Genomic DNA, 13,300 nt, shown 5'->3' with positions numbered 1-13,300 from the left:
TCCTGGCAAATGCCAACCTGCACCATGACTACTAGGCCTGTGCGAAGTGGCTAGTATTTCCTTTGGATTCAGATTTGGACTATTCAGGGGACAGTGAGTTGATTGCGTGATTCCAATCAGTGTCCTGAATTGATCTGACTGAATCTTATCCAGAGATTCGGCCACTGCCAATCATTGAAGAGACCCCATCCCCTGCCCATTCTCCCAGCCCTGTCAATGGTTGTTCTGCCTGGCCCCAGCATCCTGGCACTTAAAAGCCCTGCACTCCATCCTGCCAGGAGGGGGGTGGGGATCCCCCCTGCCCCTCCTGCTCTATGCTGTGTGGGGGGCTCTGCCATGAGCCAGAAGAGGCCCTGATGGCAGCTGCAGCAGCCGATGAGTGTGGGGCTTTTTTTTTTTTTTAAAAGGTGGGACAGCCATTGATGAGACAGGGAGAGCAGGCAGGGGTTGGGGGGAAGTCAGAGGGGCTGGGGGAGCAGGGCAGGGGATGGGGCCTCCCCTTCCCCCTCCTCCAGCACCCCCCCCCCCCCGCTTCCTACTTACCAGTATGGGGCCTGGGTCCAGCTCCCTGTGGTCATGAGCGGGGGCTGCCTGAATCTCCAAATCTTTTCTGAATCTTCTCTGAATCAATTTGGAGGCTTTGAATCGATCTGGACCTTTTCATTGGTTTCGAAATTCGATTTGGAGATTTGGCTGCCAAATTGGGCTGAATCTCCTCTGAATTGAATCAGCAACCGAAGCCTCACACAGCCCTAATGGCTACCTGATTTAGCTGGTGTGGCTATATAGTGCAGCTCTAAGAATAGAATGACAGTGTCTATCCCAGTGGCCATATACAATGAAGTGGGAGACGTATATAAAATGAATTATTGTTGGTATACTGAAGTTACTACTATGAAAACTGCTGTATTATTCATGCTTATTTGTCACTATATATCCACCTTTTTGGATTAGGCCTCTGTCACGTCCCTCCCAGACCTTGGCACAATAGTCAGTTGTTACATTTTATTGGTGGGCCCTTGAGAAGGAAACAATTTGAGGCAATTATCTAGGTGAAGCTGAGGCAGTTTGACCAGGCAATAACTGACTAGGTCTGGCCAGGTTTGTCTATACAAAGGTGAGGGTTTGGGAGCAGAAAAAAGTTACCAAAGACAGAAGTAGCTGAGTGTTGAAAACTGCTGTATTATTCATGCTTATTTGTCACTATATATCCACCTTTTTATATATATCCACTATAGACAGGATCATGCCTCCCAGACATGCACAAGAATTTTTGGTTGGGGTGGGGAAGGCAGATCTGATGGATAAACCTTTACAGTATGTTGGGGCAATTTAGCTGGAGGACTAGTTTATTTAAGAGAAGGTAAGCTGGGCTGGAGAGCTTAGAAGATAACCATAAGCTGCACAGAAGAATCCAATACCATTCCAAGGGACCTGACCTCAGCCCAAAGAATGCTTCAGAAAATACAGGTAGGGATTATTATTTCTGTCTAGATTTGCATATTTCTTTTGCTATTAAGGAAATAGCAATAGTATCTTCATACACTTGGTTTGAGTTTGTTTACCTTAATTTCTCCTATACTCTTGTAGCATTCTAATGTAAACCAGAAGGTTCACACCTGCTGTGGCAAGTTCTAGGAAACATTGTATTTTGGCAGTCTGAATAGCCAGCATTGGTCTGGGGGGACAGGTGCTCAGATTGTAGGTTCCAGGGCTCAGGAGAGTGTACTGTATGGAGTATGTGACAGTGTGTTTAGTCACTCCATGCTAGGGCAGTATGTAGCCTCTCTTCAAACTTCAGAAGCATACTGTGGCCTGCCAAATTGAGATGTACAGAGCAGTTTGGTGGGTGTCCAGGAAGAGGAGGTTGACCAGCTCTATGAGTGACATATGCTCATGTATTAGCAGAATCTGTCTGTGGCTAGTCATTCTCTTTGAAAATGCTACTGTTCTTTCTGAAAATCCCACAAATATTACACTCCTGCCAGTGCTGCTAATTAGGTGTCCACATTGCGAGTTGCCTGCTGCCAACTGTGATGGTTAGGGGAACCTGTCTTCATATAATACATCAGTTCTGCTTGTGATTGTGAGCTTTCTGTATATTTGTCTTATGATTACTGATACTTCATTTTTGTATCATATTTATTGTGGCAAGAAAAGGTGGAATGGCACTTAGGAGTTTATCTAGACAGCTGAATAAGCAAGGGCAGTGGCTACAAGCAAGGTAAAGTCTGTTCTCGTCAGTTGGTTTGTAGAGAAATGGAGAACTGGGGGAGAGCAAGAGATAGAGAAAAATAGAAAAAAAAACTAAGTAAAAGAAGGATTAAAATCAAGATTTTAATGCTAGCTTATAGAAAGACAGGCTAGGAGAATTAGAGGCAGAACAGCACATGAGGAGCTAAGGGAAACAAAGCATGTTTGGGCCAGGTGTGCAGGCTTGATGATAGGGTGGCCATAGAGGACATTCCAATTTTCTGCTACTCTGTCCTCTATCCTCTATTAATACAAAACCCAACAAACACCTTTATGTCCTCTATTTTTCTCTTCAGGAGAAAAATAAAGGATATAAAGGCATCAGGTTTTGTATCAATAGAGGGCAGAGGACAACTGGAGTGTCCTCTAAGATGGCCACCCTACTTGATGATCCAGAGGAGATGTCTGACCTAGAGAAGTAGTTTCCAGGGGACTGTACCTGAAACCAAGAAAGGACAAGGACAATAACCACATCCCACCGAAGCTCAACACTGATGAAGAAACAGGGCTCAGGACTGCATTGTGGTATTTCTTGTTTTGCCTGGTTTCGCATCTCTTATGCGGCCTTAAAAGTATAGTGTTTGGTTTGAAAATCTCTTTGTAAATCCCATATCTTATTTGATTCAACTCTCCAATTTCCCTGAAGGGTTGAATTATAAACCAAAGTGCCTGGGGGGGCAGGCGCGTGTGCTGGAATACTGGGCAGAGAGCCTGTGCCCAGGGAATGTGCCTCGAGACTACAGAGACAGTGCCTGGGGCTTATCCAGACTCAAGGGAGCTTAAAAATACATAGATCCAATCTGTGGGTCCACACACCATAGCCTGGTGATCAGCCATAACAGGGAGGTTGATCAGGGCTGTGACAATAAATTTTTAGCACAATCTTTGGCTTTCTGTGGAAGAAAGAGGTATAACCTCGTTTCAAGTATATTAGTGGCAGCCAAGTGATCATGTTTATCATAATGCCACTAGAAATTAATTTGGCAAAATGTATTCTAAAGAGATTTAGTATTAAAGTAACAAAGACACTGCACGGTGTTGCTCTCTATGAAGTCATTCAGTACTGTTCCTCCCCATGCATACCCTTGTATGAACAAATGGGCAAACAGCCTTGTATTTCAGAAAACACCAGCTTTCCTACAAATTAAAACCAAACATCAGATAGAGAAATGGTGATGTTTATGAATACTTCATTGTTGAAACTTTAATTTAGGTTTGATACATTTGGTGAGATTTGCAGAAACATTTCTCTGATTTTGGGGGTGTTGGTTGCAGCTGTATTGGTCTAAGGTCATAGGCAGACAAGGTTCTTTGGGTAGATGTAATATCTTTTATTAGATCAACTAAATAGTTGGGAAAATTGTTCTTCACAAGCTTTTGGGCATGGGTGACTGGTGTCACCCGAGTCGGGGGGGACATGCCCCCCCAAGTGAGCAGTCAACAACCGGAGGTGTGGCTAGTCTCGCGGACGGGTGGGGGGGTCCCCCCGCAAGGGATCGCACTCACCTGTAAGTGGCTGCAGCTGCTCCCGGATTACTTCATTCTGGCTGGCACTTGCAGGGGAGGCACCAGTGCTCCTGCCTGCCCACTTGTCACCTAAGCAGGGAGTGCAGCCTGACCCCCATGCACCCCTATGCATCACCACTGCTGTTGCGTACAAACACCTTTCTTGCTTGAAGAAGTGTGTTTGTATGAAAAGCTTGAAAAAAACCATTTTTTCTTGCCTGAAGAAGGGTGCTTATACCCAAAAGCTTGCAAAGAACAGTTTTTCCAACTATATAGTTGGTCTTATAAAAGATATCACATTTACACAAGGAACCTTGTCTGTCTGATTTAGAATTTACTAAAGCACTTTTGAAAAACTCACCAGTCATAGAATCACTGAAAAGTACAGCTGAAGCTCCATGGCCAAAAATTATCTTCAAGAAATAAATAACAACAATGAACGTTTCCTTCTCCTTTATTTATGTATTGCCCCCAGATTTTTCAGCATTACTACTATAACTGTATTTAGGATTGTGGTAAATAAGTTATCAGTTGTAACTTATGAAAAGGATTACCTTAGGTCAGGTGAAATAATTTATACTTTGCATAAGCTATAAAAAGACAGACCATTCAGAAATGTTCAGGAAATAAATAGATTAGATGTACACATTGACAGAAAAAATACATTTATTGTATCTGAATTGACTGCTTTTCATTCTTTTAAAACGGAAATGAAAGGAGCACTAAAGTTGTCCATACAAATAAAAAATACAACTCAGTTTCCGTCTATTGTTACTGTCCTAGAAGAACTGCACTTGAGTGACTAAGTTAAAATAACACAAGCAAAAGATGATGATTCATGCTGCTTTTTCTTAATAGTTTCTAATGTACAAAAGGCAGCATCACAGCTGCAGCTTTGAATAAATGCGTGGGGAGGGGAATAAAATTATAGTAGATATGTTAGCATAATGTTCCCAGTTTGCAGCCTGTGTATGTGATTACCTAATATTCCTTACCAGCTGTTTCTTAACATTAGTCATAGTGATCTAAAACAACCACCCTCTCTCTGCATTTATCTTGGTAAACATTGTTCTTTTTGAAGAGGTAAGCTGTTTAGCAACACATTTTCCCCCCCCTTAGCTCTTTTGTATGCATATTGTAATCATCTTGAGTACACAGCTAGTTGACTTGAAGGTAATAAGCATCAAAGAAATAGTAAAAACAGAAACAGCTATATTTTAGTATTATTATGAATATGTATTGCAGTAATGTTTGAAATGTCATAGGCACAGAATTCCCAGTTCCATGGAACACAAAAAGAAAGATGTTTTCAATTTTGATCCCTTTCTTTCCTAACTAAAGTAGAAGAGTGATAAGGGGTTCCTTAGCATTTTTTTTACTGAAAAGAACTTTTATACTACAAGCTTTGGGTTTTATTCTAAACATTTTTACATCATTGTTATCCACCAATTGTCCTCTCATGAGTCTGATTCTGCTGCAGTTACTCAGAGTGAGCAGTGAATGCTTCATTCCATTAAGGAGGCAAAAAAAAGTAGTGAATGATATCTAGGGATCCTGGTTTTCCATGATAAAAAATCACAAATTCTCTGATAAAACCCCCAAAATCCATGATCAAAATTAAAGGCCCACCTACAGGCTCCCTGGCCCTGCTGGTGCCCCTTATTGCCCCCCACACCTCCCCAGCCCTGCTGGTGTCCCTCACCACAGGTCTCCCAGCCCTGTTGGTGTCCCTTGCCCCACATCCACAGCTCCTGCCTCCCCAGCCCTGCTGGAGGGGCCTTAAGATGCTAGGGCTACGGGGTCAGGGACCCGGGTCTGCAGCCCCGTGCCCATGACAGAAGACAATGGCTACTGCAGCAAAGCAGAGCATGGAGCCTGGCTCCCCACTGCTGCCTCTCTCTTGTGGGCTTGGTCAGTGTGGGGCCAGCTCCCTGCTGCAGCATGCACTTCGAGGGGTAGGGTTGCCAACTCTGACTGCTATTCCAGTAGAATTTTTTTCCCCAAAATGACATAATGTCATTACTAGGGGTGCACTGTTAGAGATATTTTGGGCCATTATTGATGGCAGATTTTTTATGAGCCATATCAGTCAATAGTGATCTGATTGCTGATATGCAGCCAGGCAGCTTGGAGAGCAGCATCCAGCTGGTAAGTCTGTTGTGGGGGCAGGGGTGAGGGAAGGGACGTGGGGGGCAGATTGAGGCCCCCACAGTGAGGGAGGGGCTGCGGCTGAGGCAGAGGTAGGGCAGGCACTGCACAGCCAGGGCTGAGCACAGGACAGAGCCATGAGCAGCTGGTCCAGAGGGCATGGGGTGGGGGGGAAGGAAGCAGCTCCCACTGCTACACACCCTTCAGAAGGGCATGGGTGGCATGTGCCCCAAGATCTGCATGTGGGGCTATGGTAAGCTACTGCTGCAGCTGGGGCCAGGGAGGCACTGAGCTCTTTCTGGTGGGGAGCTGGGCCAGGCTGTGCTCAGCGCAGGTGGTGGTGGCGGCACTAGGAGGGGAGCTCGCGGGGGGGCTGCAGCCACCCCAAAATTCACTATACCCCCCTCCCAATGCCACTGCTGCCTGCCCTGAGTGCAACCCTGGCTCAGCCCCTTTGCTGGGAAAAGCCTGGCATGGCCCCTAGCTCCAGTCTGCAGTGACAGCCTGCTCTCACCCCATGTGCAGATTCAGGGAGGCACATGCTCCTTATGCCTTCCTGGGGGCGGGGGGGTGTAGCGGCAGGAGCCACCCCGCCCTCCCTGCACCCCTGGACAAGCCACTCACGGCTCTGTCCTGTGCCTCATCCTGCCCTGACTGCAGTACCTGCCCCTGCCCCTGCCCCTGCCATTGCCCCAGCCCCAGCCCCACCCCCAGCCACTCCCTCTTTCCCTCATCACTGGGGTCCCTTCCCTCACAACAGACTTACCAGCTAGACCTGGCTGCTCTCCACACTGCCAGGCTGTACTCCTGGCTGCCTGTGTGCTGTGCTGCAGCTGCGCACATGCATGGGGCATTTATTGGTGACATTATCAGACACATCAGCAAAATAAAGTTGATTGCTGATACTGCCAGTTTTCTTTATATTGGTGCCGATCTGATACAGGACTAATGTATTGGTGCACCCCTAGTCATTAATTGTACTGTTCAACCCATTCACAATATCAGTCTCTCAGATTGCTTTCAATAGTCACCAGATCAGTGCCAATTCTGGTAGACTCCCAGCTAATCTGGGAATGTTGGCAACCCTATCGGGGGGGTGGGGGGACTCACACCCCCCAGATCTGTGCAAGTGCACGCTATGGGCTTGGGCTTCTGCCCTATTGCCCTTCATCAGAGCCTTCAGAGCCTGCAGGGGAGACCCAGCAGTGCAGGGTAAGCTCCACACACTGCCAGCCCTTCCTAACTGCATCCCTCCCTCCCTATGGGGACCTCAACCCCCACCCCCCACCTCAACTCACCTGTGGGAACTGCTTTCCAGGCTACATGGTGCCCCCTGCCTGACCACCCTCCTCCTGCTCCCTTCCTGCCCCTTGCAGGCTGGAACTCTGCCAGCCTACAGACAGCTTGCTGCAAAATCCATGGGTTTCTCTGCTAAAATGAGAAATCTGCATTTACTTCAGTAAGGGGGAGAAATCTGTGTTTTACTCCATTTTTCCATGGGAAACAGAAAACGTGGATTCCTGGTGATATCTTTTACTGACAACTGCATGGTTGGGATAGACATAGGCAACCTCTTAGCTATCATACTGCCCTTCCTCTGGCATCATTGGATGCCTGAGGAAGGGTTTTGTGATACCAGAAGGCTTGCCTTCATCTATCCCAACCATGCAGTTGGTCTAATAAAAGGTATCACTCACAAAAATTGTTGCCTCCCACGTTTCCTGGACCATCCTAGTGACAGCATCACCTCAACATCATTCCATTAGTACTCTCACTAAAATCCATGGGGCAGTTGGCAGGGTAAAGGTCTGCTCTGTGTGGACAGGCTATTAGAATTTGGACCATTGTAACTGATATGGAAACTGCAGGTGAATTAGACACCAATCAATAACAGAACTGGGAACAAAATCCTGTACTTTGGGCCTTGAAACCCCATGCTCATTTCTCTAAAGCAGTGATTCTGAACCTGGATGCTGTGGCACCTGGGGTGCTATGAGTTCCTCCTGTGGTTGCTGCAAGATGCCACATAATGTTATCACCGTAGGGTGTGCAAACACTTATACATTAGTCATAAGATAAACTCAGAGAATGGGTACCACTAAATTCATAAAAATTATGGAGGGGTGCCTTGAGTCTCAAAAGGTTGAGACCTACTGCTCTAAAGCTGGTGTAGAAGCTGTTCCCTGCCTCTTCCATGCAAAATGAAAGTCTGTAATGAGAATCAGGATTTTTACCTAGTATGTGCATGTTGTAATTTGTCATTCCTTATCCGAAAAAAAGGTAACATTTTACTTTTAGATATGCACTATGGCTTGTCTTCGATACTGTGATCACAGCTGAGATCTGCGATGTGGATGCAAGGGCAAAACATTCTCCTTTAGGAATGCTTTTTTGTCAGTTGTCAAAGGAAGAAGGAGTAGAGAAGGGCTTGTGAACTACTGCTTGTTCTCTGCAAACAAACTGCAGTAATGAAGGAGGCCACTGAAATGATTCTTTTGAATAAGAAACAGTGGTTTGGAATTCTAAAAAAAAAAAAAAAAAAAAAGCCAAGAAGATTTGTTGGAGAAATCTTCAAACTATGTGTCTATAGAAATATGAATTTCATTTTGGTTACAATCCTGAGGGCTAGTAAAGATAAAAATAACCCAGATAGCAGGAAAGAATTAAATGGAGCAAGTGAGAGACTCATTTGGTGTCAAACTAAACCTCACTCAGAAGCTCTAATTAACATGTAAAAACAGTGTAGATACTTCTTTGTCACCACACAAATAGTGCACAGTCAAGACCGGGTACTTGGAGGGAAGAAAACATCTGTTTTCTTTTCTCTTACTACCACTTTTTAAATGAGTCATTTCTAATACTGTGCCTGTTTAATTGGTATTCCCTTTCCTCTGTTACAATGCTCCTGATCAGATTGGTGGGAGAAATAATTTGCTTTCAAGCTTGTATTTCTTATAGTTCATAAAATTTGTTTTCCTGATGTTTTCTTGGTGCCACAATGTAATTGAACAGTTGAAACCATTGTTCATTGGAAATAGTGTTGTACTGTAGTTCTAGAATAATGGTGTATGTATTTTGTGGATGATAAAATAGCTAGCATAAATGGAATAAGGTGGTCAATATTTTCATCCCTGAAAACAACTTTGTAAGTCATATGCTATTGCTTTTATAAATTCTTTTCTGTACTTGAGTTTAAAACTTTGCTGGAGCACAAACTATCTGCTGTTCTCTGCAGTATTCCTCAATCAATTTGATAAACCAACAGTCAGGGCATTGTGTTTTAAATACTGAATTAAGTCTGATGAATAAGCTATCAATGGGTATGACTACATGTTCATTAATAGGCTGTAGTTACTGCGCATTAAATTTAGTACTTGGATAACCAAGTAGTAAATCAATGCATAATAACTGGAGCTACTGCTCAGTAGCACTTGCTCATAGGTTTGTACAGATGCTAACTGCTCAGTAGGCTAATGCTACGGTGCAGTAGTGAATTAGCGCAGGTTTTGCCTGGCATGCTACTGCACAGTGTTATTAGGCTACTGCACAGTTAGTGTCTTGTGTAGATGCACCCAGTCATTACCAAAGAAAACCCCCCACCAATATTCATATCTAACACTCACAAGCAAATGAAGCATTTTATAGAGCACTGAAATACTTCTTAAAAGGTGCCTTTTCAAAGCAATCTATTTAACTGAAAGACCAGCAGTATAGCTTTTCCTATACTGACTTTTTACTCCCATTGTTGTTTAAATAGTTATTTTTATTATTCTTGAAGACAAAATGTAAGATCAGTATGACCACTGTAAAATTTCAGCAGGTTGTGAACAGTTCTTTGTAGCATATGCTTATACATGTGGTCTTTCTTCACTGTTCTTCAGAGATGAGTGACTAATACATAGTTTGACTTAAAGCAAGAGTGTGAAAGACATGGCCCACAGGCCACATCTGGTCTTCTAGCCCTATCATCAGGCCCCTAGTGCTGCCTATCCTCTCTGAGTTGACTTGCAGGTAGTATTGTGGAGTGTGCTTGATAGCCCCATGCACTACACATGGTTCCCACTTCAGCTCTCACTTCAGAGTGGCAGAGTGGTGGCCATGTGCAGTACGTGGCTGTGTGCCATTCCTCTAATTGGGGGTGCAAAGCATGTGGTGGCTGCTCTGCTGCTCTGGGGCTGTGCTGCATAATGTGTATGCTTCAGGGCTGTGCAGCAGTGTCCTGGAGCAGGCAGAGCAGGACCACGCCACACCTGGTGCCTGCTTCAAACATACAGAATGTGGGCTGATCTGTGGGTTTGGTCTGGCCCATATGCTGGCCCCGCACCACTCATTTGGCCCTGGGGGACTGAATGAGTTTTTCACCCCTGACCTAAAGCATAATGCTTATAACCAGAATCTTCTGACATTGAAGGGGTGTTGCAATCTATTTCAATTACTAGCTGAATATTTTTTCATTAGAAATGGCAAAAAAACTCTGGTTTGGGAATCCTTTTGGCCCTCTTGTAAAAGAAAGACTCCTTCTCCTTGGTCTGTCTAATTTGACCTGAAGACAAAATGTTGACATTTTGAGCTTTCAGTTTAGAAGAAAAAATAAATAACAACAACTGTAGGACACTCTCCTTAGACCACCTGAGTCAAACAAAAAATCTACAAACCCTTATCTCATTGAATGCCACTTTTCCTTTTCTTTAACTGAGAAAAATTCCAAAGGAAATATTTAGCCAACAGGTTGACTACTGGTAGCCAACAGGTTGACTACTCCATATGCTCAGCAGCCTGAAAACCCCTTCCTGTGTTCTCTAAGTCCACAAAATAATCTCTGGTGGACCATATATTATTCTTATTAGGAACTTATCTTGTAGAGACATGCCTGAAGAGCTAAAATGTTACAGGCTTAAGTAACTAGCTTTGACCACAACTGTTTTCTCTTGGTCTGTTATATTTTGTCTTCCAGTTTTTGGTTAGTGATCACTGAATCTAGCCACAGGGCAGAGGTCTGCTTCATTCAGTGTGAGATCTAATTGCCGTGTGCACTGCGTGTAATGTGAGTTCATTTGCGCATTACAAGAACCATTGCCACCTGGCTGTTGTAAGAGCTTTTGAAAGGTCTCCAACTCTTCCTTCCCCAGCCAGATATAACAATTACAATTGCCAGTCATCATAGGAGATAATTGCAGATGAATATAAGGTCCTTATCAACTAACAAATATCCATTAGTCTCTGAAGGGTCCTGCTCTGTTGTGGGGGCATACAGTCTTCTGCAGGCACTACTGCTGTCAGGTGGCATGAAATCTATGAGTTCTGGTTCTGGCACATCCTGAATTTCAGCTGTCTCAACCTGCTATGATTGTTTCCTGACTGTGACCTTCTCAGGCAAAAACGGCAACTCTGTTCCATTGTATTTCCTCTTTTTCTCCTTGAAGATTTGGAGAAGACTGTCTGGTGTGCCAGTCCCATGCAACAGTGGCACCTAACCTTCTGGACCTACAGGATGGGTGAGTAGCACAGGGTTGTTCCTCTTTGAAGGGGAACCTTTAAAGTAAGCTCTTTTTTCCCCATTCAGAGTAGCTAACCTACATATATTTAGTGTAAGTAGCTAAAACTCATGAGTTAGACCTATTCTTAAGCCCCTTGCTTAACTAGAGTTCTGAGAGAGTTCACTAAGGAGTTTGTCTGGAAACTCTCTGTTACTCTTCCTTCACTGTAAGCTTGGCCGGAGGAAGCAAGGAAAAGGGAACCTTTTGGGATCAAGAAGCAATAAGCAGGCCAGCTTTTAGGTGAGTTTGCTAGGGAAAATCTGCTTGGAAGAGGGGCAGGAAGAAGAGGCAGCAGATTAAGAGACCCAGAGAAATGGCTGGAGGATGTTGCAATGCTGGAGCCACTGCCACTACCAGCTTTTCTTTGGCTTGCACCTGTGAGGTGTCTGTCCAGGCAGGACCACTCACCTTTGAGGCTTCCACCCAGATTCTGATTTGGCACTGTGGAGATTGTGGCTTGCAGTTTCCTTCCAATGACGGTTGGGTGGGGGAGTGCCTGTGATGTGAGTGATGCCTCCTAGTAGCATCCCTCAGGGGAGAGGCAAGAGAGCTATAGGAGGAGGTGGCAAGCCTCTTCCTGCATGAGGACTTAATACTTAAGGATGAATATAAACTGTCCTTCCCTATAGTCCCTATACACAGGAAGACTAGAAATTATGGCAGAAGACCAGCTTGGCTTATCAGGGAATGCTTCAGTTTGCTGAAACACAAAAAGGAAGATTACAAGAAGTGGAACTTGGACAAAGAACTAGGGAGGAGTATAAGAGTATGCTCGGGCATGCAGGGATAAAATAAGGAAGTCCAAATCATAACTGGAGTTGCAGCTAGCAAGGGAGGTGAAAGGTAACAAGAAGGGTTTCTACAAATATGTCAGAGAAAGACCAGCGTGGGTCCTTTACTAAATGGGGGAGGCAATGTACTGACACAAGATGCAGAAAAAGCTGAAGTACAGTACTCAATGCCTTTTTCATTTCAATCTTCACTGACAAGGACAGCTTCCAGACTACTGCACCTGACAGCACAGTTTGGGGAAGAGATGAGGAGCCAACAGTGGTGAAAGAACAGTTTAGGGGCTATTTAGAAAAGCTGGACATGTTCAAGTCCATGGGGCCAAATGGGTGCACCCAAGGATGTTGAGGGAGTTGGCCAACATGATTGAGAAAGGAGCCCCTGGCCATCATCTTTGAAAGTTCATGGTGATCAGGAGAGGTCCTGGATGATTACAAAAGGGCAAATACAATGCCCATCTTTAAGAAATGGGAAGAAGGAGGATCCAGGGTACTACAGACTGGTCAGCTTCACCTCAGTCTCTGAAAAAATTACAGAGCTGATCCTCAAGGAATTAATTTATAAACACTTGGAGGAGAAGAATGTGATTAAAAACAGCAGGATTCACCAAGGGCAAGTCATGTTTGACCAACCTGATTGCTTTCTATGATAAGATGACCAACTCTGTGGATGTGGGGAGTCCAGTGGATGTGATATACCTTGACTTTTGATGCAGTCTCCTGCAACATTCTCACAAGCAAGCTAAGGAAGTATGAGTTGGATGAATGGTCTGTAAGGTGGATAGAAAACTGGCTGGATCATTGGGCTCAGAGGATAGTACTTTCATAGTTTCATAGTTGGTAGGGTTGGAAGGGACCCAAGCAGATCATCAAGTCCGACCCCCTGCCATGGCAGAAAAGAGTACTGGGGTCAGACGACCCCGGCAAGGTGTTCATCTAGCCTCCTCTTAAAGACCCCCAGATCCTAGCTGCCCTGACAGTGAAGTAGCGCCTCCTGATGCCTAGTCTGAATCTACCCTCTGTCAGCTTGTGACCGTTATTTCTAGTCACTTCTGGTAGAGCTTGGGG

At 44.7% G+C, this 13,300-nt stretch overlaps 1 long non-coding RNA gene across 1 annotated transcript in view; it reads left to right on the top strand.

The window, feature by feature from the left end:
• Positions 1–13,300, top strand: part of LOC149864332 (uncharacterized) — an 80,037-nt gene that overhangs the window by 12,146 nt on the left and 54,591 nt on the right. The window contains exon 2 of the long non-coding RNA XR_016442624.1: positions 11,331–11,402. This is a non-coding gene — a long non-coding RNA (uncharacterized LOC149864332). The remainder of the gene's footprint in view (positions 1–11,330; positions 11,403–13,300) is intronic.

The sequence above is a fragment of the Crocodylus siamensis genome, chromosome 5 (assembly GCF_052110815.1).
Source record: "Crocodylus siamensis isolate JL-2025a chromosome 5, ASM5211081v1, whole genome shotgun sequence".
In the NCBI taxonomy this organism is placed as follows: Eukaryota; Metazoa; Chordata; order Crocodylia; family Crocodylidae; genus Crocodylus; species Crocodylus siamensis.
The sequence above is the reverse complement of the archived record's forward strand: the minus strand, read 5'-3'. Positions and strand labels throughout refer to the sequence as shown.